Here is a 27585-nt window from a genome sequence, read left to right as displayed (position 1 = left end):
CTTTGTTTTGCCAAATCAAAATTTGTTTTCCAAGAGAATAAAAGTTAAGTGATTTTCAGCACTCATGAGACACATTGTAGATCTTAATTTATCTGTGTTTTGAGCAAAGAAATGACTCTTGGCAAGGGTAAAAGATACTCAGCAAGGGAGAAAGCCAAAATGAGCCCCGAGTCCAACCTTCTCCTATCACAAGTGAGGATACAGAGGTTTAGACATTTATTCCAACTCATTTAGCTTGGAAATTTATAAGACTAGAAATTAAGCTCCTCCTACTTTCCATTTAGTTCCATTACCAGGAGGTCTACTTACAATTTACATAAGTTGCTTTGTTATTGTTTAACTGGAATTGAAAATTTATAATCAAACATTTATCCACTCGAAATCTGCACTCAGCCCAGGAGCAGTGGCTCACGTCTGGGATCCCAGTCCTTTCAGAAGGCTGAGGTCAGAGGATTGCTTGAGGCCAGGTGTTCAAAACCATCTTGAGCAACACAGTGAGATCCTGTGTCTACAAAAAAATAGACAAATCAGCCAGGCATGGTAGCACATGCCTGCAGTTCTAGCTGCTTGGGAGGCTGAAGCAGGAGGATCACTTGAGCCCAGAAGTTGGAGGTTGCAGTGAGCTATGATGACGCTACAGCCCTCTAGCTGGGGTGACAGAGTGAGACCATATCTCAAAAAATAATAATAAAATAAAAAATAATAAAAGAAAAAGTAGCTGAGCGTGCTGGTGCACAGCTATAGTCCCACCTAGTTGGGAGGCTGAGGCAGCAGGATAGCTTGATCCCAGGAGATCGAGACTGCAGAGAGCTATCACTGCACTCCACCCCAGGAAATAGACCAAGACTCTGTCTCTAAGAAAACCCCAACCTGTACAGAGATGTTCACAGCAGCTTTATTTACATACCCCCAAACTAGAAATAATCCAAATGTTCACCAACTGGTGAATGGCTAAACACATTGCGGTATAAGTGAAGTTGCAAAAGTTTGTGATAATTCCATTCCATAAAATACTACTCATCAATAAGACAGAAAAGACTGCTGATAATGTGCAAAAAATTGATGCATCTCAAAAGATGCTAAGTGAAGGAAAAATTTCATTAATGTGAAATTCTACAAAGAGCAAAACCATTGTGATAGAAAACAAATCAGTTGTTGCCTGGGCCTAGGGGTTGGAGGAGGAGAATGACTGCAAACTGGCATGAGATGAGAACTTTTTGGGGTAATGGAAAGTTCTATATCTTGATTTTGGTCATGATTACAGGACTGTATCTATTTGTAAAAACTTAAACTATACACTTAAAATGAATGAATTTTATTGTATGTAAACGGTATCTCAGTAAAACTAAATTTTAGGAAAAACAAAAACAAACAAAAAAACCTCCAAAGCATTATGGCTGAACTATCCTAAAGGTAGTATGATTTTCTTTACTTTTTTGAATCTTAAAGCATAAATTTGACTTTAAAAATCATTATTAAATGTCTGTAGATTATAGACTCTCAATTTTCAATCATCCCAGATTATCAGTGTATTGTGAGACTCCAAATTGGGGGCATATGACTAATGGTGAAATTTTGTGCTCTAAAGAGCTCTTCATGCATCAGCTGAGGCAAAAGGAATACAAAAGGTTTTGAAAAACAAATAAACCCTAAACAACTCAAGTGTCCATACATGGGTGAATGGATAAACAAAATGTGATGCATACAGTAGAATATTATGCAGCCTTAAAAAGAAAGGAAACTGATGCATGCTACAATATGGATAAGTCTTGAGGACATTATGCTAAGTGAAGCAAGTCAGTTAGTAAAAGGCAAATACTGTAGGTTTCCACTTCTATGAGGTGGCTGGAGTATCAGACTCATAGACAGAGAGTAGAATGGTGGGTGCTGAGGTGCGGAAGGGGACACTGGGCAGTAATTTAATGAGTACAGAATCTTAGTCTTACAAGATGAAAAGAGTTCTGGAGATGGTTGCACAATGAGAATGTACTTAACTCTACTGAAATGCACACTTAAAAATAGTTAAGAGGTAAATTCTATGTTATATGCACTATACTACAAGTAAAAACAAAAATGAGCATAAAAACCAACAACAACAAAAAAAAATTAGCAAATATAAACAAAATAACCCCAAAGGAAGAATGAAGTCTGATTAAGAGAAAGAATGAACAGACAAGTTTATTTGATTTTCCTTGGTTTGGTTTTCAAAGAAAAGATAAGAACAAAGCTACCAGTTGGAAAGAAAGCAGAGAAACCAGATCTAATGGCAGAGTAATTCTGTATGCATGTATTTATTTATGATTAAGACAGAATGACAGTTTGAATGTGAGAAGAATCAGCACAATAGACAGGATAAAAGCTGAAAGCCTGCTCACGCTGTGCTCACACTGTGTGTCTCTAAATCCCAGCTCAGCAATTTAATGGTTTTGTGACCTTGGATATGTTATCTATGCAGTGCCTTGGATTCCTCATGTTAACATGGGCGTAATTCTATTCTCTCCCAGAAAAAATTGCAAAGACTCAATTGTTGCAAGGACTCAAAAAATTAAGATATCTAATGCACATAGAAGCACTTAAAATCTGACATCTAATAAACATCATATAGTATTAATAAATGTTAAATTAAAAAAATTAAAATAAAAATGAACAATAATTGGCAGTTAATTTCTTTATAGTACATAATCTATATTGTGAATTATTAGTAGAAATTATAGGGATCAAAATAATGCTTTTTGTTTGTTGCAAAAATATTTAACATTCTTCCAAGATGCTTCTATTCCTTCCTGTCATGTAAAATCTCTCTCTTAGCATAAAACTTTGACAATTCCAATGTTTTTACATTGTTTCTCTCTCTCTCTTTTTTTTAATGATAATACTTAACAATGTTTCACATTGAAAGAAAAAGAAGAAAGAAATAGGGGATTCATATTTTTTGGGGGGACGGATACTGGGCTGAGAAAGGACAATTACATTTCTGTTGTTAGTGCTGAACGCTGGAATCACAGCGAGGACTGGATGACTCATTGCTTAGTTGTGTTCACATATTTTTTCTGCTGTAGAATCAACTATCAACAAGTGATTTAAATTTGATACTGATGATCCCATATATAAAAACCATTAAAGTGAATAGCATGACTTGAACAAGAATATTCCGTGATACATTTAAGATGACTTCTCTGTTAGAGTTTGGTAATGTATTTGAGACGACGCACTACAGATGTATCTTCAGCAATATGTAAGAAAATAGTACACAATTATTAGTTAAATTTAACTTGATAGTTTGTATAATCAATATTAGCACAAAGAAGACATAATAGCAAAGAAAATGAAAAATTCCCCAAGAAATGCATATGAAATATCCCTCACACAAGATGAGCTAAACAGCTGGGCATGGTGGCTTGCACGTATAATCCCAGCTACTTGGGAGGCTGAGGCAAGAGGATCATTTGAGGCCAGGAGTTCAAGACCAGCCTGGTCAACATAGTGAGACCCCATCTCCAATTAGAAAAAAATAAAATAAAATAAAATAAACAAAAACAGCAAAAAAGATTAAATACATCCTGGGGAAGTCATGATAAAATTTTTTAGATAAAGGCCAAATAAATAAAACAAAACTTTCAGTGAAGTTTATCATTAAAATCTTAGAAGGAAGCATATGTTAACACTACTATTGCATTCCTAATCAATCCTAAGATTTGTTTTGGCGACTGTTCCAAAGTACAATTTTACATCTCTGATTTATGCTTCAAGTAAGGATTCTAAAATATTGCGCATCACTGCATTCAACATCTGTGATCTCTACTTATGAACCAAACCAAACCAACCAAACAAACAAAAAACTAGCAAAAACAAAAAGCCACCTTAAGTAAAGTTGACCCTAAAATTCCCTTTAGAATGAAAAATATGCCTTAGAAAAGATACTATTAAGGTAGGTGTGGTGACTCAGGCCTGTAATCTCAGCACTTTGGGTGGGAGGCCAAGGTAGAAGGATTGCCTGAGGCCAGGAGTTTGAGACCAGCCTGGGCAGGTCTTTTGTAGACCCTGTCTCTACAAAAAACTTAGCCAAGTGTGGTGGCACATGTCTGCAGTCCCAGCTACTTGAAAGGTTGAGGCTGGAGGATCTCTAGAGTCCAGGAGTTTGAGGATGCAGGGCGCTGTGGTCATGCCACTGCACTCCAGCCTGGGAGACAGAGTCAGTCTCTGTCTCTAAAACAAACAAACAAACAAATGAACAGTTTATTTATCCAGTTGTCAAAGACTCTATGAAAACCTAATGTCTCTCTGAATGAAATGTTCACTATACCTCATGTTTATAATGTGCACATAAAAAAATAATAGAAATAAAATGTGTAAGTTCTCCTAACCATTAAGCCACTATGACATGAAAATAGGTAGTTATAAGCTAGTGAAAAAATAAATGCCTGGTGAAATTTTATTGGCTGAAATTGTGAATGAGAATCTAACATAATGGTGTAACATTATTTACATTTTTACCTTAATATTTAAAGAGGTAGAGTTAGCTTTGAAAACTACGCTTGTTCTATTCCTACAATGACCTGGACTTTTTTATTTAACAAATCTACAAAGGGTACTTATTAACTAAGTAACTATGTGATACACACAGCATGTTTCTTATATATATTTAAAGCAATCCTGGTCAACTAATTTCCTAATAAGGTGAGAACTACAGTTTATATAATGAAAATATATTTGAAAGCCATGATTAAGAAATTTTCTTCAAAATATTTTTCATCTTAACTGTTGAAATTACTCACAAAATTTCCTTACGTCCTAGAAAATATAGAGAAAAACATAATAATGAGGTTTGTGATAATACTTATAAATATTTTAAGTGCTATTTTCAATAAAACACACTTAACTACAAATCCTTGATAGTGATTAGTCATCTAAATATGCCCAAATACGTTGTATACATGCCAAACATTTAAATAATTATATAAACACACCTTCCTTCAATTTCCGTATTTTTAAGCTTGTTGACCACAAAATTTATTAATAAAAATTATCTTTCCATAAATTTACGTCTTTTAAAAACCATTTTTATTGGCCATTATCAATAGAATAAACCAAATGTTGACTGTTTATATTAGCTATGGTAGACTGTTGTATAACAAGTAGTTTCCAAAATGTATAATGGTCCCATCACAATCGAAGCAGATTTCTTACTCCTGTAACAGTAGTGAGTAGGTGGACATGTTGGGATGGGGGTGATCCTTTTCCTCACAGTCACTGAAGGATCTGGGCTGATAAATATTTTGTCATCTACTATCTGTGATTGCTGGCGTCAGCCCAGGGGTCATCTCCACTGCAGTTTGCCATAAAGAGTGAAGAACATGACAAGCACATGTGGGCACTTTAAGGACTTGGCTCAGATGGCACTTCTCACTTCTCATCACATTCTTTTGGTCTGAACTTGGTTACAAGACCACAGCTATTTTCAAAGCAGACTTGACAGTAAGTGGAGCTGTGTCCCTAAAAACAAGAGGAATCAAATTTTGGAGAGCATCTACTACACGATGTAACAGTGAGTCCAAACACTCTTAGAAGACAAGAATCTTCCTACAATTATAGACCACCTGATTGGGGGCAGAATAATGGCTTTCATTGTTCTTTATCCATTGCAGATACACAAAAATTGACTGATGTTTACGAAGCCAAGTGGAATGAATTTGAGAAACACATAAAGTGACTGGCTACTATCAGAATTCACAGTGGAAAGCAATGTCCTTTAAGGACATTGGGTGAGATGGACACTGGGGCTTCTGCTGACCCCAGATAGGAACCAATCATGGCATGAAACCATCATAGAATCAAAGACATTTTCATACACCTCAAGGGTTAAGTTCAAAATGAAAACAGCTTGGAATTGCCAAATTCTACTCTTGGATAAACATCTTGTCTAGTGTTCTGGGTGTGGCTGGCTCATTCAGAGATGGGTGAGTTGTGAACATGTGGAACAGCTTTGAGGAAAGTTTCATGATCTGGTATCTGCTGTCAAGAGTTCATGTTGTTAAGAAGCATAATGTCATGCCAGATAAGATAGGGAGATCTCACGCTACCAAGATGTATCTAAGGGGAAATTTTGACTTGTTCCAAAGCTTTGTAATGTAGAGAATGCTAAATAATGGGTGGTACAATAACCTAATCTCTAAACTCCAATACAACACACTGCACCTTGCTGCCAGGCCAGTCCAGAAACACTGCTTCAATTATGTCATTCTCTTGGTAAAAGCTGTAGTGATTCTCATTTATACCCAATTCCCTGGTTGTGTACTCAAGGACCTTTATAACCTATTCAATAAACTTATCTCCACTGCTCACCCCTATTAAAAGCCTTTGCTTCTGCTAATCTGAGTTCCTAGCCTTCAAATATGATTAATATATTTTCTTTGTGCATACCCTTTAGATATCATGAATATTTGACCCCTTTTTCTTTGCCTATAAAATACCTTACTTTTCTCTCAAGATGGATCAAGTCTGAATTTCTCTATAACAAACAGAATTCAGAACGAGTTCTCTCCTCCTTTCATACCTGTAGCCTTTATCATCTAAGCATCCATTATTATTCTGGTTTATTTGTGCTTGAACGGTTAGTAATATGTTTACTTTCCTCATGCTCCTTCATTTCAGCAACTTAATAAAAAAATCCAAGGAAAATGGATTTTTTGGCCTTTTTTGTTTTCTTGATCTTTCAATGTGTTTTCCTTATTGAATTCTTAATAAACATATGCTAACTGGCCCACAGATATGACATAAATCCAAGAAAGATAATACTGAATAATGAAGATGTGTTTTATCTGGGAAGAGGCTGGGAATCCAACGTTAAACCAACTCTTCCCATAGTGGCCTGTGATGGTAAGAGAGTGGTAGCTGTGTCAGGTAACCCAATAGATGGGCTAAACATACACTTTATGCTGCAAGAGCAACACTTTGCTTACAAAAACAGACACTTTCTGAAGGAACTTCTACATCCAAATTACAAAGAACATCAAAACCATCATGAGAACAATCTGAACCTGGCTGGCTACCATCTGAGATAAAAAAAAAAAAAAAAAAAAAAACTAAATTGCTTCTCCTGCTCTCACATTCAACAACACTCAACACAGAACAGATGCTTCTGTTTCCCCACACACCAAGCAATTCTCCGCCAGACAACAACTGGAAGTCCTGTAATTCAGTTCCATTCTAACACTACCTTGCTGCAGTTAGAGTCGGATCTCACAATAGCGCCCCCTACTTCCGCCGCGATCTCAGGTCCGGGCCTCCAGACTTCCACTGACTGGCTCCTCCGGCTGCATTCATTTGCTAGAGCAGCTTACGGAGCTAAGGAAGTGGTTTAATTCCGTGTACCATTTCATTATTACAAAGGACATTGCAAAGGACAGAAATGAACAGCTAGCTATGAGATACACAGGACATGGCCGAGAGGGTCCCAAATGCAGGAGCTTTTGTCCCCATGGAATTGGGGTGCATCCCCCTCCCAGCATGTGGGTGTTTGCCAACCGGAAGCTCTCTGAATCCAGTGGTTCGGGGATTTTTAGGAAAGCTTCATCACATAAACACGATCAATTATTGACTCAATTTCCAGCCCCTCTCCCCTTCTTGGAGGATGGAGCTGGGGCTGAAAGTTCCAAGCATCTTTCTAATCGTGGCTTGTTGTTCCTGGTAACCGACGCCCTTAGTCCCCTCATTAGAACAAAAGACACTCCTGCCATCCGGGAAATTCCAAGTGATCAAGAGCTCTGTGTCAGAAACCAGGTAAAAGACCAAACACAATGACAAAAGATGTACCTAGCCCCCTTATCATTTAGGAAATAACAAGGGTTTTAAGAGCTCTGTGCCAGGAACTGAGGATGAACACCAAAATATGTCTCTTATAAACCATAGTAACACAGCTTTCCTTCTCTTATAGATTAGCATTATTTTTGGTTTGGATCACAGTGGGTAGGAGGGTGTAATTAGTGATGAGAATCTAAGCTGTATAAGCCAACCCTGAATCCTATAAAAGAAAGGAGACTTTTATGGCCATGTCCTGTATCAATTTGTTTAATGACTTGGGTATTTATACAACTAGTGTGTGCATTCCTTTTCAGCATTTCCACATAGAGAGAATGGTGACACCTGCTAAACTGTAAACTAGGTCATTGACTGGGGTTTCCCAGTGTTATGTGGATTTGGCAGGAATATATTACATCTAAAAAGTTGCTTGATGTTGTCAGTGATTATCTGTTCTGGTAGAAAGGCTGAAATGAAGAAGGGAAGGAAGGGCAGGAGGAAAAAAGGAAGGAAAGGAGGGAGATAAGAGAAGAGGAAGAAAGGAAAGATGGAAAGGAAAAAGGAAGGGAGGAAAGAAGGAAGGAAATTCCTTAAAGCATATTTTCTCTATTTGAATATGGAACAAATTATTTTAAAATCAATGTTTTAGATTTATTGCTACATTTGGAGAATTTTGGAAACTACATTATAAGGAAATATTGTAATAACTTTTCACTTGGAAATGGAAAGGCGATAACACGAAAACTAAACGTCGTTGTTAGCAGTCCCTTTGTACTCCTTGAATTTTATACTGAATGTTAACGTTTCAATGAAGATGTTAAGAAATTGATGTAAATAGCAGAGATGAGATGTTCCACTGTGGTTTTTCAATCACTGTGTTTATCAAGTCTGGGGACCATGTGCAGGGAAGTGTTAGCTGGTGCTCTGTAGTCATCCCTCCCCTGGGCAGGGGGCTCCATGGTAAGCGAAACAGAGCCGCAGATATTCTTCAGGTCCCAGCATGCTCAATAGGGCAATTTCTAAAAATGGTAAAATCTATTTTTACTCTTCTTAATAACAAACTAGGAGGCAGCTACAAATGTTGAATTTGCAGGAAGAAGGAATAATTTAGGTTTCCAAGTTTGGTATGCTAAAACCTGGATAGAATTCCTGAGTGACAGAGAACATCACAGGAATCAGTGTGAAGAACTCAGCAGCTACACAGGCCAACACCCCTCCACCCCTAACCCCGCCATCGTCAGCCCACTGCGGATCACTCTATGTGCACAGAGAGAGTCTGCATTATCCTTTATTTGGGTGCACACTTTGGTGTGTTATATGTCTGGGGGAGACAATGGTGTTTGCAGGTGGCCCTTGGGTGGGATGTACCTATTCATGTTGTCATATTCAGGACACTGAAGATAATCAGTGTGAAACAAATATTTTTGTAGGGTCAGCTCTATTTCCTACCCAGGGCTGGGTTTCCCTTCCATCTGTTATTTTTTGGATCCTAGGGGAGCTAATCTGGCTTTCCAAAGTTACCTGAGGCATCTCTTCTTGTTCATGACATTAGCAAGTAATTCCAGTCTTGAAGCAATAAAAGGTGACGGCTCTGCCTGGCTACCCGTGTGGTCCTCACTGGTATTTGGGTGACCACACTTGTTCACATGCTGACAGAGCTGTAGAAGAGGGATGATTGAGAATAACGGGAAGATATGTTGAGCAAACTATATAATCCATATCTTAATTTACACAATGTACTGTGGCACATGGTATCTATAAGCCCAGAAGCCTGTCTGCATTGATACTTTTATGAAATGGAACAGTGCTCTTGCATTATCTCTTTAGCATGAATCATTCTATTTTTCCAGGGAGGAGAACACTGACCCTACTCTACACGTAAGCTTAAGTGCATGCCAGTGAACACAGCAAATGATTTGAGAATGAGAAAGCTCTTGAAATCTCCATGGTGATGGCAGTCATTTTGTGGATGAGAATCTTGGAAAACCTATCCCTAAGGTTGAGGGATGCATAGCTATGTACCTGATCAGCAATAATTTGTACACTAAGCTAATTCAGCTAATATTGCAAAAGGAATTACACACGTAGAAATAATTAGGCTACAGATTTTCATATATACTTGCCTTCTAAGCTCTTAGAAATAAAAATATACTGTGAATATAAAATATTATCACAATAAAATGTATTTCAATCAAAGACCATTTTTTCATTAAATATTACAATGCAATGTCTTTTTCTGAGCAAAATCTAATGTAGTAGGAAAAACTATGAGTTTTTTTTTTCTCAAATGAGAACTTTGCCCGCTATGTTTTTTGTTTGAACTGCAACTCTTGAACCATAGCTATCTTTGGATTATTTCTGGCTATATTAGTCACTCATTCAATGTGTGACTTTAATTTCCTCACCCGCAATGAGATATTTATATTTAGTTTTTAAGGGCTTCATGTACTATAGGTAAAATTCAAGCATTTGCAGTAATTTATTAGCTATAGGTTATATACAATGAACCTATGTATTTATTTTTATATAGTTTTTAAAAATTTTATAGATTTATGGGGCACATGTACGGATTTGTTACATGGCTATATTGCACAGTGGTAAAGTCTGGACTTTTTGTGTAACTCTCACCCAATTAGTATACGTAGTACCCACGAGGTAATTTCTCATCCCACACCCCCTCCTGCCCTTCCATTCTCCCATGTCCATCATTCCACTCTCTGTGTCCATGTGTGCACAGTATTTAGCTCCCACTTATAATAAATAAGAACATGTGGTATTTGACTTTCTGTTTCTGAGTTATTTCACTTAAGATAACAGCCTCCAGGTCCATCCATGATGCTGCAAAAGACATGATTTCATTATTTTTTATTACGCAGTAGTAGTCATGGTGTATATATACCACATTTTCTTTATCCAATCATCAATTGATGGACACTTAGGTTGATCCCATATCTTTGCTGTTGTGAATAGTGTAGAACAGTGCTGCGATAAATATATGAGTGCAGATATCTTTTTCATATAATTATTTCTTTTTCTCTGAGTAAATACCCAGTGGTAGGATTGCTGGATCAAATGGTAGTTCTATTTTTAGTTCTTTGAGAAATCTCTATACTGCTTTCCATAGAGGTTTTACTAATTTACATTCCCACCAACAGTGTATAAGTGTTCCCTTTTCTCTGCATCCTTGCCAACATCTGCTTTTTTTTTTTTTTTTTTTTTGACTTTTTATTAATGGCCATTCTGACTGGAGTAAGATAGTATCTCATTGTGGTTTTAGTTTACATTTCTCTGATGATTAGTGATGTTGAGCATTTTTTCATGATTGTTGGCTGTATGTATGGCTTCTTTTGAAAAATGTCTCTTTATGTCCTTTGTCCACTTTGTAATGGAGTTATTTATTTTTTTTCTTCTTGAGCTGTTTGAGTTTCTTGTAGATTCTGGATATTAGTCCTTTGTTGGGTGCATGGTTTGTAAATATTTTCTCCCATTCTGTAGGTTGCCTGTTTACTCTGTTGTTTCTTTTTCTGTGCAGAGCTTTTTAGTTTAATTAAGTCCCATTTATATTTTTGGGGTTATTTTGCATTTGTTTTTGGGATCTTATTCATAAATTCTTTGCATAGGTCAATGTCCAGAAGAGTTTTTCCTAGGCTTTCTTATAGAATTTTTGCAGTTTTAGATCTTACATTTAAGTCTTTTATCCATCTTGGGTCAATTTTTGTATATAGTGAGAAACATGAGTCCATTTTCATTCTTCTTCATACAGCTATTCGATTTCCCAACACCACTCGTTGAATAGACTATTTATAAAAATATTTTTATCAAGAGATCTGACATCATATCTAAAGACAGAGCATTTTCTTTCTTTCTCATATGACATTTTTCCTGTGGCAGAAGTGAAACATTGATCGAATCATAATTATTAGCATTGTCTCATCAAAAAAACTTTTCAATAAATCATATTTTAGAGAAGTAAATAAATTAACTGAAAATGGTGTTATGATCTATATAAAATGTTTTGTGGGCATGCCAATCAAACACATTTAATGCTCAGAAAATGTTCTAAAGCCCAGCATGAAAATAGAAACACATGGAAATAAATAATTATACAAAATAGGAAGATTATCCTTCTGTCATTACAAACACATTGCCTCTATTTTTAGCTGGGCTTTAATAATACATTTAATGATTATACATGATAATCATTCCATGTGTCTCTAATCACACCGCCACAGTGAAGCCTTCTCTGTTCACCCATACATACATGTGTTTATTTATGTTTTATCTCTGCCCACACAAGAATGTAGGTTCTATTAGACTAGAGAATTTGTTTAATTAATTCACCGCTATAGGCCTATGCCCAGCACAGTGCTTGGCTCATATAGTAGCCCTCAAACAATACATGTTGAAAGAATGTATGAATGGTTGATTGGAATTACTACTAATTCTTTCTGAATCATTGAAGTTCTAGATGCAGTAGCCGGTGTATATATTTCATTTCCAATCTCTTCTTTCCTCTGCAACATTTGAAAGTGTGAATGTTTATTGCTGCTTTTTGAAACATTATCCATGTTTTCCTGCTGCTCTTCCTGGCTGCTCACTCCCACTTTCCTCATTCTCTTTATTTATGATTTTTTTTTTTTGGCAATTGCTCTTTACATGTTGCAATTGTGTTGATAATTCCATGGTTCTTTCTCAGTCTTCTACTCACTTTTTTCCTACTTTTTCTGCATAATCTCATCTAATCCCATGATCTCAATTGACATAGAATAATGTCTAAATGAAGATTATTACTCTTGGTAGTTCTAAGATGCATTTACAACGACCTTTGGGTCATGTCACATTGGATGACATGAATTCAAAATTCTCCTTGAATATGTTCCCCTGTTGAGTCTCTAAATTAGGTTAATATCCACACCTTCCCCCATTATCTGAAGACAGAAACTTGGAAGTGATTTTGACTCTTCTGCTCTTTGCCCTTCTCACCTCTGACGGTCATTACTAAAATCATGTCTTTTGACACTTCTGGATCTTCTTCCTGCACTTTCTTAAATCTTCCATTCTCTGCTGTCAATCCCTACTGCTATATTTTAGGCCTTAATCATTTTTGTGTTGATTACAGCCACATCTCAGTCTCACTCCTTTGGACTCATTTTTTACTGTTATCAAGGTGAGCTTCCTAAAAACATGAATCTGTTCAGCTCTTTCCCTGGCTTAAAGCCTTTTATTATCTTCAGAATAAAAGAAAACCCTACAAATTTTTATATGACATGCTTCTGATGACCTTGTGCCATTTACCTTGTTAAACTGTCCAATGTAATCACACTGTACCATTTGCAATTTATAGAAATTTCTGTGCTTGTGCACATAGGTGCCTTTGCACACGTGGCTCCCTGTGCCTGCTTGTGCTCTGCCATTTCCAGGTCACTTCTACTCATTCTATAAGCCTCAGATCAGATGACTCTAAAGTTCATTAGAAATCGGTGGAAAAAAATAATTTAGAAGGTTTTGAATTTTACAAAGAACAAAGGGAAAATAAAGCTATAATTCAAAGCAAAAATAATTAAAATTAGTAGAGTATTTGACCACAAATAAACTTGTCAATGAAAATAAACCCCAAATCCTAGAAACAGAAAGAGGAATCTGTGATTTATGTAAACATGGCATTTCAAAACAAGGTTGGGAGGAACATAAGTAAAAATTATTGCTGATATAATTTGTTAAGTGATGAAGTAAAAGATTTACTAGTCTATCTCATCAAACACTCCAACTGAAAATTTACACAGGAAAATTAAACCTAAAATTACAAAGTAATAAATATGTATTTGAATTGTTTGTGTGGGAATCAGAGGTAGGGGGTATAATGGCTTTTAAAAATACAGAACCAAAAAGAAGAAAAGGAATCATAATGAAACAGATGAGAATAAGTTACTATTAAAAAGTCTTATAAAAGTCTTATTAATCAAAACAACATTGTTGAAATTAAGAACCCAAGAGACAGAGTCACCTTCAACATTTACTAGACCCAAAGAGCCCAAAACCAACTTATGATATTACCTCATGAAAGATTTCATTTTATTTTAACAAATATTTATAGAGCAATGCTATGTATCAAGCACTGTTCAAAACAGGTTGTAAACTCATTCCTCCTGTTTGATGATTCAAGTATTGAGTAAAAGATAACATATCGAGTTTTCTTTAAATGGTTGTGGTATTCTAAATATAGAGGAGAAAGTGTTGAGGTATAGTAACTTGAGAAAAGGTGAAAAAGAAATAAAGCGGCTCAATTTTCTTCATGCCTTAAGAACAACACTTATTTATCATGGCCAAAGAAAACTCTATGATTAAAAAAAATTATTTGAATGAAGTATACAAACCGTATGTATATAGATCAGGCATTGGTTTAGGGAAATCTTTCTATTACATATAGATATTTGAAACAAAATGTATTACAAAATGATTTAGAATATCCTAGAGGTTTTTAATTTTAATGTATTTGGCTTTTGAGTAACTCACACTATAATAAGTCACACACTGATATCGTTGTAATGACTTTTATATGCAAAATTGCATTTGTTAATACTAATAACAGCTAAGACATGAATATTTTGTATTATTACATGTTGATACAGCTGCCAATGACCAATACAGATTTGTCAGTAGCATTGTCTACAGATGGGCTTATAGAAATTTTAGAATGTTATATTTTACTTTCATAATTATTTAAAAATTAATAAAAATGTTGATATTGTGAAAAAGCTAAGATATCACAAACTTCATAAAATTGAGAGCAGTTGTAAATCAGCAGGTATGCTGAGAACAGAGAATCTTTAGCCTTAATGGGTGCTTATTAGACTGAACCCAGTTGACTCCACCTTCAATCAGGAGAGAAAAGAGCAAAATTTAAACTATTGATGAAAGCTCAGAAACAAACCATCTAAGCTATGTGTAAAGGAAGTTGGTAATTGAGGATTAGGTAATATGTAGCTCTCCAGAAAGTGGACTTTGACTTTCACATATTTTAATTTAGTATATTATTCTCAAATGCATCATATTTTAAGTTAAAATTTTACTGATACATAACATCACGAAAACCTTGCAACTCATAAGTGTACAGCTGAATAAATTATCGTATGATGAAAATACCTCCGTAATCCCCACCCAGGCCAAGAAATAGAATTTTACTAGCAACCCCAAAGCCGCCTTTATTTCTCTTCACCTCCCTCCTCCCAAAAGGTAGACTAGTTTTACCTGTTTTGATTTTTACATATGTGGAATCATACAGTATGTCTATTCCTCCTTCCTTCCTTTTTTTCTTTCTTTCTTTTTTGTTTTTGTGGTTGGCTTCTTTCAACCAATGTCATGCTTGTGAGATGTGTCCATGTTACTGCATGTTGCAGAAGTGTATTGCAGAAGTGCATTTTCATCGTTGAATGATATGATGTTATGTGAATATACTACGATTTATTTATCTATGCTAATTAAGAGACAGTGCATTATTTCCAATTTGGATAATATTATATAATGCTTCTAACTAAAAGCAATGCTGCACCTGTCCTTTGGGCTCATAGTTACACATTTTTGCCAGACATACATTTTTACCTTCAATTTTTAAAGTAGATTTATAAATTTATACTCACATCCTTGCTTCATATTTTTACCAATATTTGGTTTTTAACACTTTTTAGTTCTAATCATTTTGGTGGCTGTGTAGAAGTACTCATTTGGTTTTAATTTGCACTTCTGTAATTACTGATGGGCTTGACTGCTTTTTCCTATGTTTATTGCCCTTTTGAGTATCCTCATTGGGAAGGACTTAATGAAATCTATTCACATATTTCTACCAGTGTTCTTTTTTATTTTTGAATGCAAGCCCTTTGTACGTTATATTCAAATCTACTTACTTACAAATTTCTATCAGAGGTATTTTATTTCTGAATGCAAGCCCTTTGTAAGTTCTATGTGTTGAAATGTCTCCTCCAACTCTGTGGCTGGCTGTTCTCAGTTCTCCTTCCTCCCAGCCTTAGAAAGAGCAATTCTTTGTTTAAATGATCATGCTATCAATAGCTCTGCTATCATACTCTTCTCAGGAGGATTTTCAGCAGACAGGGTGCTTTTGATATTCAGTGATTCTTCAGTACAGTTTTTATTTTTAATTCTTTATTTTTTCTTTCTACTGTGCCAAGTTATCTTGGTCAGTTCCTCAGTATAGTGAAGTTCAAACTTTAATAATTTATTCATGGTTAGCACATATATTTGAATAAGAAAATTTTTCCTACCTCAAAGTCATGAAGACATTTTTTTATATTTATTTTTAGAAATGTTTTATTCTCTAAGATTTAAACCTGCAATCTTGATCTGATTTTTCTACATGTTATAAAGCAGGAGTCCTCTACTGTTTTGTTTTGTTTTGTTTTATTAATAAGGATATACACTTGACACAGAATGATTTATTAAAATGTTGTTCCTATTTTCACTGCTCTGCAATTCCACTTTTATTATATATCAAATATCTGCTTATGTACAGGTATATTTCTAGATTGTCTATTCTAGGTCCTTGGTCTATTTGTCTCTCCAGACTATTTTAATAAGATAGCTTTATAACAAGTCCTGATATTGGATGGGGTGAATGCTTTATTTTTCCCTCTATTCTTCAAAATTGCCTTAGCTGGCATTGATTTCCAACAAATTTTACAAGTTATCTTGCCTTATTTCCACAAGAAATCCTGTGGATTTTGAGTGAGATTTTATTGAATCCATAAAAGCTGTCTGGGAGAATTGACACCTGGTCCCTGGGATTCTTAATGATGGTGACATTGTTTCCATAAAGTAGAATGTTGCCAGATCTGAAAAACCGGATAATTGCTGTGCTGCATCCTTATTACATGTAAGGCTATCACACCATTCAGAAAGATATACCACTAATCACTGGCCTTAATGTTTAGTAATTACAGATACAGGAAACCCTCCGTGTTCTTGAGCCATTCCCTATGTCACCAAGGCCACATTATCATTTGGCAGTGGAGAAAGTCACATTAGCAGGTAGGCCCAGGTGTCTCTAAAAATCATCCAGTGTCTCAGAAATCCAATTACATCACATATATAGCGAATATAATGTATCATATATGAGAGGTGATGCTTGATTGAAATAAATAGTGAAGATATGATGAACTATATCCATTAAAGACTTTTCTGAAAATAAAAAAAGAAGTCATCTTTGAAAATTACCTGGATTGAGGACTGGAGTAAGGTAAAAACAAATACGTAATGCATCTGAAAATTTTAAATGAAAAGGAAATAATACAATTTTTCAATAGTTAATATTTGTTATAAAAAAAACTCTAAAACTAAAGCTAAAATATGCAAAGTCATCTTAAGGAGAAAAAATAGCTCCTAGACTAGGAAACTTCACTTTTTAGCTATACCCGGCATATGGTATGAAAAGCCTCACTTGCCTTTTTCAAGTGAAGAGAAATTTCCACACAAACACGAGATGCTGGTGGTGCTTTTGATACGTGGTTATACCAGACAACCAACTAACCAGTATTGCTGCTTCGTGTGGGTAATGACTCCATTTGTGGAATTCTGGAATTCTCAGTCTCTTCACTGATTGTTTCCTCCACCCCTCTGCACTGAGGGCAAACGGCCACTCCACACAACAGTGCGCACACAACCAGGAAGAGGCACGGCCAAGACACAAAAATAAAAGAATATTTATATTAGGAACCATTATTTTTCAAAAGAAATGAGCATTGGTAATGATGTCCATTGATTGATAATAGTGCATTTTTTTAAAATTCAACTTTCATTTACCTCAGAAAATACATAACAATTGAAGTTACTAGCAAGAGTTTCTTGCTTCCTTTCTGAAGATCTGACAGCTGCAGTTGCTGCCCGATTTGCTTTCTGTGTATATGCCCAGCCCACCCCCCCACGCTCCCCATCTCCGCGGGGCAGACTTTGGCCAGGTGAGCACTTCCTCCCCTTAAAGTGAAGCAAATTATTATCTTTGCTGGTGAAGATAAGAAGCCTATATTTGTGCAGGTTTGAACCAGTCTTCAGAAGCCACTTCCTGTACAGATTTATATAGATATGGTTTATCTCTAATTTAATTATGCTTCTATAGTGGATTATGTTTTAATTTTAGAATTCCTTGGGATTGGTTGCAATTTTATGACTACCTTAAGCCTTTCTCAAAGGCATAATTTGTATAAAGCAATCAAGTACAAACATTAGGTAGGGCCAGAGGTCATTCATCTTCTCTCCTTTCTGCAAGCAGAGCTTTTATAGAGTGTTCAGAGCTGTGGGGGCATACATGAAACCATTTCCTTTTACTGCTGGCACCGCTTCTCCTATCAGACTGTTCATTAATTATGCCAATTACATTTTGAATGGTACTAGCATATGCAAAGGGTAAAATATGAATCAGTGTATAATTTCAGTACTTGATTTTGTCCAGGATTTTATATCCCTTGGGGGTTATTTCTGCTTAAAAATAAAGTATCTACAAAAATTATCTATAATACTTCTTCTTTCCTTTCTAGTCCCATATATTGAATGCATCAGAAGTGGCACTCATGAAGAGCTTAATAGAATCTTTTATGTTAAAAAACATGTGATAGTAATCAGAGTTTAAATAATAAAACAAATAAACCACATGTAAAATAAGAGAATTCAATGTAAATGTTGAGTTTGACATAGAATAAAATGGATACTCACACATCCACAATCCAGCTTAAAAAATAGAACATCACAATAACTTGAAGCCCCTCCACACCTCTGCCAGGTTGCATTCTTCTATAGTGACCCAGAAGTCATGATGGGAATTGTGTACCCATTTGTCAAAAGGCAAAACTACAACAAACATAAAGATCTTAATTGGCCTCAAACTGCTAACCTCTTACAGACATTGGCCTAGGCAAAGAATTTGTGAAGAGGACCCCAAAGGCAATCATAGCAACAACAAAAATAAATATATGGAATCTGATCAAATTAAAAAGCACAGCCAAGGAAATTATCATGAGAGCAAACGGACAACCTACAGAATGGGAGAAAATATTTGCATGTTACACATCTGATAAAGGGCTGATAATTAAAATCTATATAGAACTCAGGAAAATCAGCAAGGAAAAATCAAGCAACTCTATCAAAAAGTGAGCAAAGGACATGAACAGAAACTTTTCAAAAGAAGATAGACTAATGGCCAACAAACATATGAAAAAATTTTCAACATCTCTAATCATCAGGGAAATGCAAATCAAAACTACAATGAGATATCACTTATCTCCAGTGAAAATGGTCTTTATCAAAAAGTCCCAAAACAATAAATATTGGTGCAGATGTGGAGAGATAGGAACACTCATACACTGCTGGTGGGACTGCAAACTAGTACAACCTCTGTGGAAAGCAATATGGAGATACCTCAAGGAGACAGAAGTAGATCTACCATTTGATCCAGCAATTCCGTTACTGGGTATCTACCCAAAGGAAAAAAAAAAATTCTATAAAAAAGACATCTGCACTAGAATGTTTACAGCAGCACAATTCACAATTGCAAAGAAGTGGAAACAACCCAAGTGTCCATCAATACATGAGTGGATTAATCAAATGTGGCATATGTATACCATGGAATTCTAGTCAGCCACAAAAATCAATAGTAATCTAGCACTTCTTGTATTATCCTGGATAGAACTGGAGCCCATTCTACTAAGTGAAGTATCACAAGAATGGAAAAACAAGCACCACATATACTCACCATCAAATTGGTATTAACTGATCAATACTTAAGTGCACATATAGTAATAACATTCATCGGGTGTTGGGCAGATGGGATGGGAATATGCACACCTGATGGGTGCTGTGCGCACTGTCTGGGGGATGGACATGCTTGAAGCTTTGACTTGGGTGGAGCAAAGGCAATATATGTAACCTAAACATTTGCACCCCAATAATATGCTGAAATAAAAATAAAATAAAATAAAATAAAGGAGTAGGGAAAAAAATCTTAATTGGCTTTTATGTGCAATTCTAGAATCATGCAGCACCTCATCCTATAAAATAAAATGAGTGTTCTGATGAGCTGAGCAGAGGAGATTGGCTTTATAGAAAAGAGCTGAGGAAAGCAGAAACAAAGTATGAAAATTGGATTGGTCCTTCCAAAGTTACTGTCCTTATAAAGGTTAAAGCAGAACATTGACTTCTCCTCTCTAGCTATGAAAATCCTAGATGGCATCATCTTTCAATAGAAGGCTGCTTTGTCTACACTGAAAATCTGTTGGTTAGTGACACCACCTTCATCAATGATCTTAGCTAGATCTCCTGGGTGACTTGCTGTGGCTTCTCCATCAATACTAGCTGCTTCCCATTGCACCTTTTTGTTATGGAGGCTGCTTCTTTCCTTAAACCTCATGAACTGAACTCTGCCAGCTTCACACTTTCCCTCTGTCTGCAGCTACCTCACCTCTTTCAGCCTTCATAGAATTCGATAGAGTTAGGGCCTTGCTCTGGATCAGGCTTTGGCTTAAGGGAATATTGTGGCTGCTTTGATCTTTTTCCAGACCACTCAAACTTTCTCCATATCAGCAATAAGGCTGTGTTGCTTCCTTATCATTTTAGTACTCACTGGAGTAAAGCTTTAATTGCCTTCAAGAACTTTTTGTTTGCATTCACATCTTGGCTAAGAAGCCTAGCTTTCCGCCTATCTTGGCTTTTGACATGCCTTCCTCACTGAGGAAGCTATTTCTATTTAGCTATTTCTAAAGCTATTTCTATTTCTAGCTTTTGATTTAAAGTGAGAGACTTGCGACTCTTCCTTTTACTTGATCTGAGGACATTGCAGTGTTATTAACTGGTCTGTTGTCAATAATTGTTGCATCTCAGGGAACAGAGAGGGCCAAGGAGAGGCTGGGAGACTTGTAAACATCCGGGCAGTAGGGCAGCCAGAACACACAGTATTGATCAATTAAGTTTGCCATCATTATGGGGCACGGTTCACAATAATAACGTCAAAGACCACAGATCACCATAACAGACATAATAATAATGAAAAAGTTTGTAACATTGCAAAATCACCAAACTGTGATGCAGAGACAAGAAGAGAGCACATGCCATTGGAGAAATGGCACCAATAGATTTGCTCTATGCAGGGTTGCCACAAATCTTCAATTTGTAAAAACACACATCTGTGAAGCACAACAAAGTGAAACCCAATGAACGGAGGATGCCTGTAACAGGCGTCCCAGGTCACAGTGCCAGAACCACAGTTGGAATTCTGATTTTGCTTTGCACTAAAGTCCACTAGATCGCAGTGAATGCAGTTCAAATATCCCTTGTGTTAACTTGACATTTTTATGCATATATTCTGCTATTGTTTGCACATTTAGTGCTTATAGATAAGTATAACATTTTAGGTGTTCAAAGTCATATTAATAAATACAAATAATGGTACAGGGGAATCTCTAGCTGGGTCCTATTTGTTTTGTTATTTTTCCGAATGGGCACTTCCACCTCTTTTGCACATATTCCATGGATTTATTTTAACCACTAAAGTGAACAAGGTTAAATCTGGTAAACATTACTCTACCTCATGTTTGGCATTTCAAAAGTGAATTATAGCTAAGGATAATAATGATTGTGAGAGCACAGACAAGCAAATACAGTGATCTCCCGGGGCAGACATTTTAAATCATTTAACTTTTTGAAATACAGGTAATGAAATGGTGACTTGCCTCATTTTTTTCTTGTAAGAAAGATAATGATTTCCCTGTAGGAACTCATAATGTGGTGAAATGTCTGAAGAAAATCACATAATGGAAAGTGAATGTATTATAGTCCTTCTTTGTCTCATTTCTGGAAAAAAATAACATTCTGATAAATTATGTTCAATTCACAATTTATCCAGGCATTCTGGAAAGGAAGAGAATAATTATTTCCATTATTGCCAAATGTCTTCTGAAGAAAGATGTCAGTCAATTCTGCTTAATTTTATATTTTATTACAAAATCTTTACAAAGAGGGAAAGATTAAATTAATATAAGACATATCCTCATACTTTGGTCTTCATGAGTAATTAAAAATAAAAAAAGGGATTTTGAGTAAGACTTTTGATACTTCTGTCAGCCAATATGTTTCTGTCAAGCAATGAGCGACCAAATATGACATGCACATAATTTTATTGTCAATTCACTTTGCCATTGACAATGCAGTATAGGAGAAGAGATTTTTGAAAGCATATTCTACTAAGAAGGATTAGACTACATAATGGAATAATCTTTCATGTATGTCAATCAAATGACCATTAAACCTGTGAATCATTTTATATAGCAAATTACAATAGACAGGATAAAATAATTTGAACACCTGAAGCAGGAAAAATAAAAGACCTTAGGATCCTTTCACATCAATAAATATTTTTATTCATTTGTGATGGAGCTGGTATTTTTTTTTCCTACCAACAATAACAATACTTAGCACATTGCCTTTATGTTTTTGTTTGTTGTGTGAAAATGGAGGTAGTATTTCACTGTGCTTTCTAGACTCCAGGAAATAGTTTTAAGTGGTCCCTTATGAGGCTTCCCACAGGAAAAAGAAGGAACACCAGACAGCAATAACTGAACAGATTGATAATGTTGGAAAGGTACAGATGAGATCATCAGAGCTGTCAAAAAAGAGAGTTTGAAAACTATTTTCTATAACCAAAAGTCAGTGTAAATTATTATAAAGCATCCAGTAGTTTTGTTAAAGTAAAATTAAGAAATGTGTTAAATATATTTTAATTTAATTCTACTATTTTAAAAATGTCAGTTACTTGTCAGTCTCATCTACACATTTCTAAAGTTATCGTTCTATTGAGTTACTGCTGTCAAAGCCTGGGTTCCTTTTTTGGAATCATTTCATGGAACTCGCCTGTGTCATTATTGAATATCATACATAAGCTACTGTTTGCATACTATTTACTAGCTATTAAAAACAAAAAGCAAATATTAAAAAGGCCTTTTAATTTTAACAAATAAATAATTCAGGTAAGCATATATTTTTATTTCCCATTTATTCAGAGATACTGTTATTTGCACAGATTTCCCATATTGTGATAAATAAGTATTTCAATTATTTCATTTCATTTTTCTCATTTGCAATCATGTCATATAGAAAGAACTTCTAGCGGAGGGGTGTAGGCTATTCAGGTAGCCACATTGCAATAAGCTGTAAAATTTTTGTGTTGTTAAAAGAAGATTTTCCACACTTACCCTTCCCATTGCAAAAGGGCTACCAAATGTGCTTTGTAGAATCTACAGAAGAAAAAGTTCATTTCAACTTCTCTTAATTTTGGGACAGGGAGAGAGAAGCCAGAAGAGTATTGTCTGGATCGCCCATGACTCACAAGTGTTTTATGTGTGTTTGCTCTTCCCAATCCCAGCCGGGAGCAGGACTAAGTCAAGCAGCACTGTCATGTCCTGGGAAGACCCCCTTCCTCCGGGTGTTACTGCAGCTGTAGAAAATGGAGAATTAGGAAAAGATGGAGCACTTCATAAAGTTGACCCTATGTATTTGCAAATCAGAAATGAAGCCATTAATTCCAATGATATTGACAGAGATAGTGAAAAGAAAATAAGATGATAAACAAGAGGTTATGTGAAAATGTTTGGTAGAGTTATTTAGTGACAGAGCTGTGTTTGAGGAGTGGAAGACAGTGACATTCAAAAGGGGGAGTCACATCTGGATTCTACCTGGACGATTTTATGAGTCATTCTAAGCATCTGTTTTAAGTATCCATTGTGGCTAACAAATGTTAAAATATACCTCAGCAAACAGACAAAATGGACTCCCCGTGGCTAAAGTGAGACACATCAGAACAGAACCAAAGGGTCCTAGCAGGGTGAGGGCGGGATTACGTATGCCTGTGTCACTAACTGCCACAAGGTTTTTTCCCTGTATTTAAGCAGAAATCAGTTCCTGAGAAACACAGTTGAAACAACTAAAGCTGGAAATTCCCCAACTGTCCTCCGACAGACCGCGTGACACCGGCCTCCCAAACCTCCACCTTGCGGTTCTGCCCCGAGACAGTTGGACAGAGGATGGCCTTAAAACGTTCTTTCCTGATAAACAGCTGCAGACCTCAAGACACTTTGGGCCGGCCTGTAGAGAATATGCCCTATAGTTCACCCTTTGACATGAATGCCACCTCATTTTAATGTTAAAACCCCACCCAAAATGAACATGGACGCCTCTCCCTGTGGCTTGGGCTTCTTGTAGCGTGGACTCCATGTTCCAGGGTAAGCAATCCAAGTGGCTCAGAGAGAAAATACAGGAAGCTCTTTATGCTCTATCTGTAGTGGTCACACGTCACTTTTGCCATGTTCTGTTGGTCAAGGCAGTCAGAGTCCATAGGGATGCAAGGTGGTGAAGAGACAGACTTCATTTATTGACGAGTTTTAAGTTTCTTAAGGTCAAACTTAAGTGCCTTCAATGCATTACTCAGTTTTACTTTTTTAACTTAATTTATAGTATTTTATAACTTTTATATAACCTGTATATATATTTTTATGTTATTTTTCTATATTAAACCCTTTTAAATGTAGGATATATTTGGCATTATTTTTTTTTCTACCTGGAACAGTAAGAGCCATAATTATCTCTAAAAGATTTTAGACTAGATGATCTTGAAGTTCTCTATAATCTTGAAAGTGAAATCAAAATACAGACAGTTTAGGTCAGTGATTTACATTTAATGTAATATAATTAACTTAATGATTTGTATATATTTAAAGACACAATAAAGTTTCCATCCAAAGTATAAAGGCATTTCATTTAGTAGAATTTAATTTCAAAAATTCAACTGAACCACAATATACATTTGGCTTACTTCAAGCAGATCTCATTCACAAATACATAGATTCTTATATAGATGCATGCAGATAAGTTAAGTAAGAAATGCAGATGAATGCAGATAAGTTAAGTAAGAAATCAGGATAGGCTGTTAGGCAATGGTTCCCTTTAAATTGCAAAGTGCCCTGATTCTTAAAAAATAATTTATTTAGGAATTTGTTTTCTAATTAGTAAGTTAAATTTTTGCAAGTATTACAGTGAAAAACAATATTTACTGAGTTTCCTTACACAAAGAGTCTTGTCTTTGATGAGAAGTGGAAAGAGGGCTAGAAACCTTTCTGGGTAAATACATGGGGAGTAATGAAGAGAATAAGAAAGATTCAGAAAGGATTGCAAAGTTGTTTTGCCAAAGAAAACTGAAAATTAAGTTATATTTGTTCTGTATTTACCAGGCTCTATTTTCTATAAATGCTGTAAATTTAATTCATGCCCTTGTGGCTTCTCAAAGTCACTTTTGACAATAGCTTATATTGTATAGTGTAAAGGCAGGCAGCACTTGGGACAGTATCACACTGAACATTAAATGTCAGTAAACCCTGGCACTGCAACCTGAAAGCTGGAAGCCACATAAAATCAATGTTTTGCATACTAAGAATGTGTATTTGCATCTTATTTGTGTTGCTAATATCAGTACCACCAAGGATAAAGTTTCCTCCATGGAAAGTTCAATATATTTGTTTTTAATGTTCAATAAACCTTATGTATTTAAAATTCTGGCCTTTACACGTCTTGACTCCCCAAGGCTTTATTGTTTAGGCTCCCTGTTGTTGTTTCATTATAATCCAAGGATAGGCACTTCTAAACTAGGAAACTTCCATCAAAATAATAGATACTCATTATGGATACAGTTGCATCAAGGCAAGCTAGCTATGTGAACCCCATAGCCAAGTGTCACAAATTAGTCTAAAGGTTAATTTAAAAGAAAGGAGGGAAGAGAGGAAGGGAGGGAGGATGAAGGAAATATGTTCAGTGCTTATCACATAGCAACTGCTATCTAAACACTTGCACTTTTCATACTTCTTCCCTGAGTATACTATCTTGCAAATCACATCGCAATAATTTAATTTATTAAAGAGGAAGAAAAACATAGTTTAGAGTAGTCAAGTAATTTTCCTAAGGTCAAATAAAATGAGTAAAAGAACTAAAATCTGATCAGGCTAGGAGAAGAAAACTAATAAAAAGGATAAAGAAAAAGATGGAAGGAATCCTAAGAGTAAGAAAAATATTAGTAGCCTCAGAATTTGCTTGCCTCTAGTATACATCAATACACTAAATGGATGAATTAACTACAAAATGGGAGTAGAGGGACTCCATCAGTGGTCTTTCACCATAGCTGTCTATCATGAAATCGTGGAGATTTTTAAAAATACATAGCTCATAGCTTCATCACATTCACCAAATCTGAATCTCTGGGAGTAGGGAATGAACATACACACTTATTAAAAAACAAACAAACATTACATCAATATAAGATTCATATATATGGCCCACACTGAAAAACATCAATATAAGATTCATATGTATGGCCCACACTGAATTCCATGATCTCTGAGGTTTCTCTAAAATGTTCGCGTACTCCTGATGTTCTAGGACTTTTCCAGCTGTTTTTGGCAGGTGCCCTACAAGCAGAGCCCGAGGTGGGGATGTGTTTTAACCAGGTTACCTTAGGCGAGGTATGGGGAGGCCGGACACAGACCAAGAGAAAGAACCTGGAACTTTCCCTGTACTCTCAGCCCCAGGAGGATAGCACACCCTGGCAGGGCCAGGGCAGAGGACAGGAGGGCGCCCTGGGCAGGTGCCTTCATGATGGCGTCTGCAGGAGGGAGAGGGCCAGGCGGAGTGGGCAGATTTCGGGTTGTCTGGCTTGAGTGATGTCAGCAGGCTCTGGAGCAGACAGGCTGCCTCTGGTAGTCTGGGGCCAGCCCTGCCGTGGGTGTGTGGTGGCTGGGATATGAGAACCCGATAAGGGACTTAATCAGCTGCTCAAGAAGGGGAACCGACTGGCCTTAAAACCCCCTATATTACACTGTTCTCCTACACGTGATTTATGGCTGGCGTTGTCTCAGGAGGAGAGAGTGAAATAACCAGGATCACTAGGGAGGATAAAAGCTCATCTCCTGCCTAACTCCACTTTGAAGCTTGGAGGAAACAGAAGAGCCTATGGAAGGCTGTCCATGGGCCTGTGCACCCAGGGCCATCAGCCCCAGGCGAAGGTGGCCCAGGTGGACATGCGAAAGGTGTGAGCAAGTGAGTTGGGTCCCTATGGGACGGGGGCATTTCTCAGGAAGGGGAAGCAGTAGATTATCAGTACCCACAGCTGATGGGGAGGGTCAGGAGGGAGCGGGTCTGGCTGTAGTAGCGTCCACTGTCTGGCCCTATTAATATAAAATTGGATTACAATGACTCTGAGATTCCAAATTGCCATATTAGCAGGAAGCAGAGTCTTTGAGTTTCTACCTCTCTACTTCCTTCCCTATGTTAAAAAAAGTCCCAGGGACATTTATTCAGTATAAGAGTCTGTTGATGGGAAAAGCCTTCCCATCAACTACGGAAGTGCCATCAGTCTTCTAAATTAAATACTTTAAGGATTAGCTTTTCAATTCATGCTAGAATCCCTCTAACCCTCCTCTTAAGGTGCTATTATCTGACTCTGTCAGTTTCGATACTTTTATCTGGAATCTGGAATCATTCCAGCCACCGTGCCTTTTAGAATCCTCCTAACATGCTTGTAAGTTAATTTTGATTGCACAGTCCTAAGAACATTTAACTATGCACATGGATACCTGCCTTCACTCACAGATAGCACTTTCCTCTCCTCTCTCTTTCCCACTATCTCACTCTCTGCATATATATTCTTAAACTCTTTCCCTGGAAAACTAGATGATGCTCAGTCTTGACTTAAACAAG

The sequence above is a fragment of the Eulemur rufifrons genome, chromosome 18 (assembly GCF_041146395.1).
Source record: "Eulemur rufifrons isolate Redbay chromosome 18, OSU_ERuf_1, whole genome shotgun sequence".
Taxonomy (NCBI): Eukaryota; Metazoa; Chordata; class Mammalia; order Primates; family Lemuridae; genus Eulemur; species Eulemur rufifrons.
The sequence above is the reverse complement of the archived record's forward strand: the minus strand, read 5'-3'. Positions refer to the sequence as shown.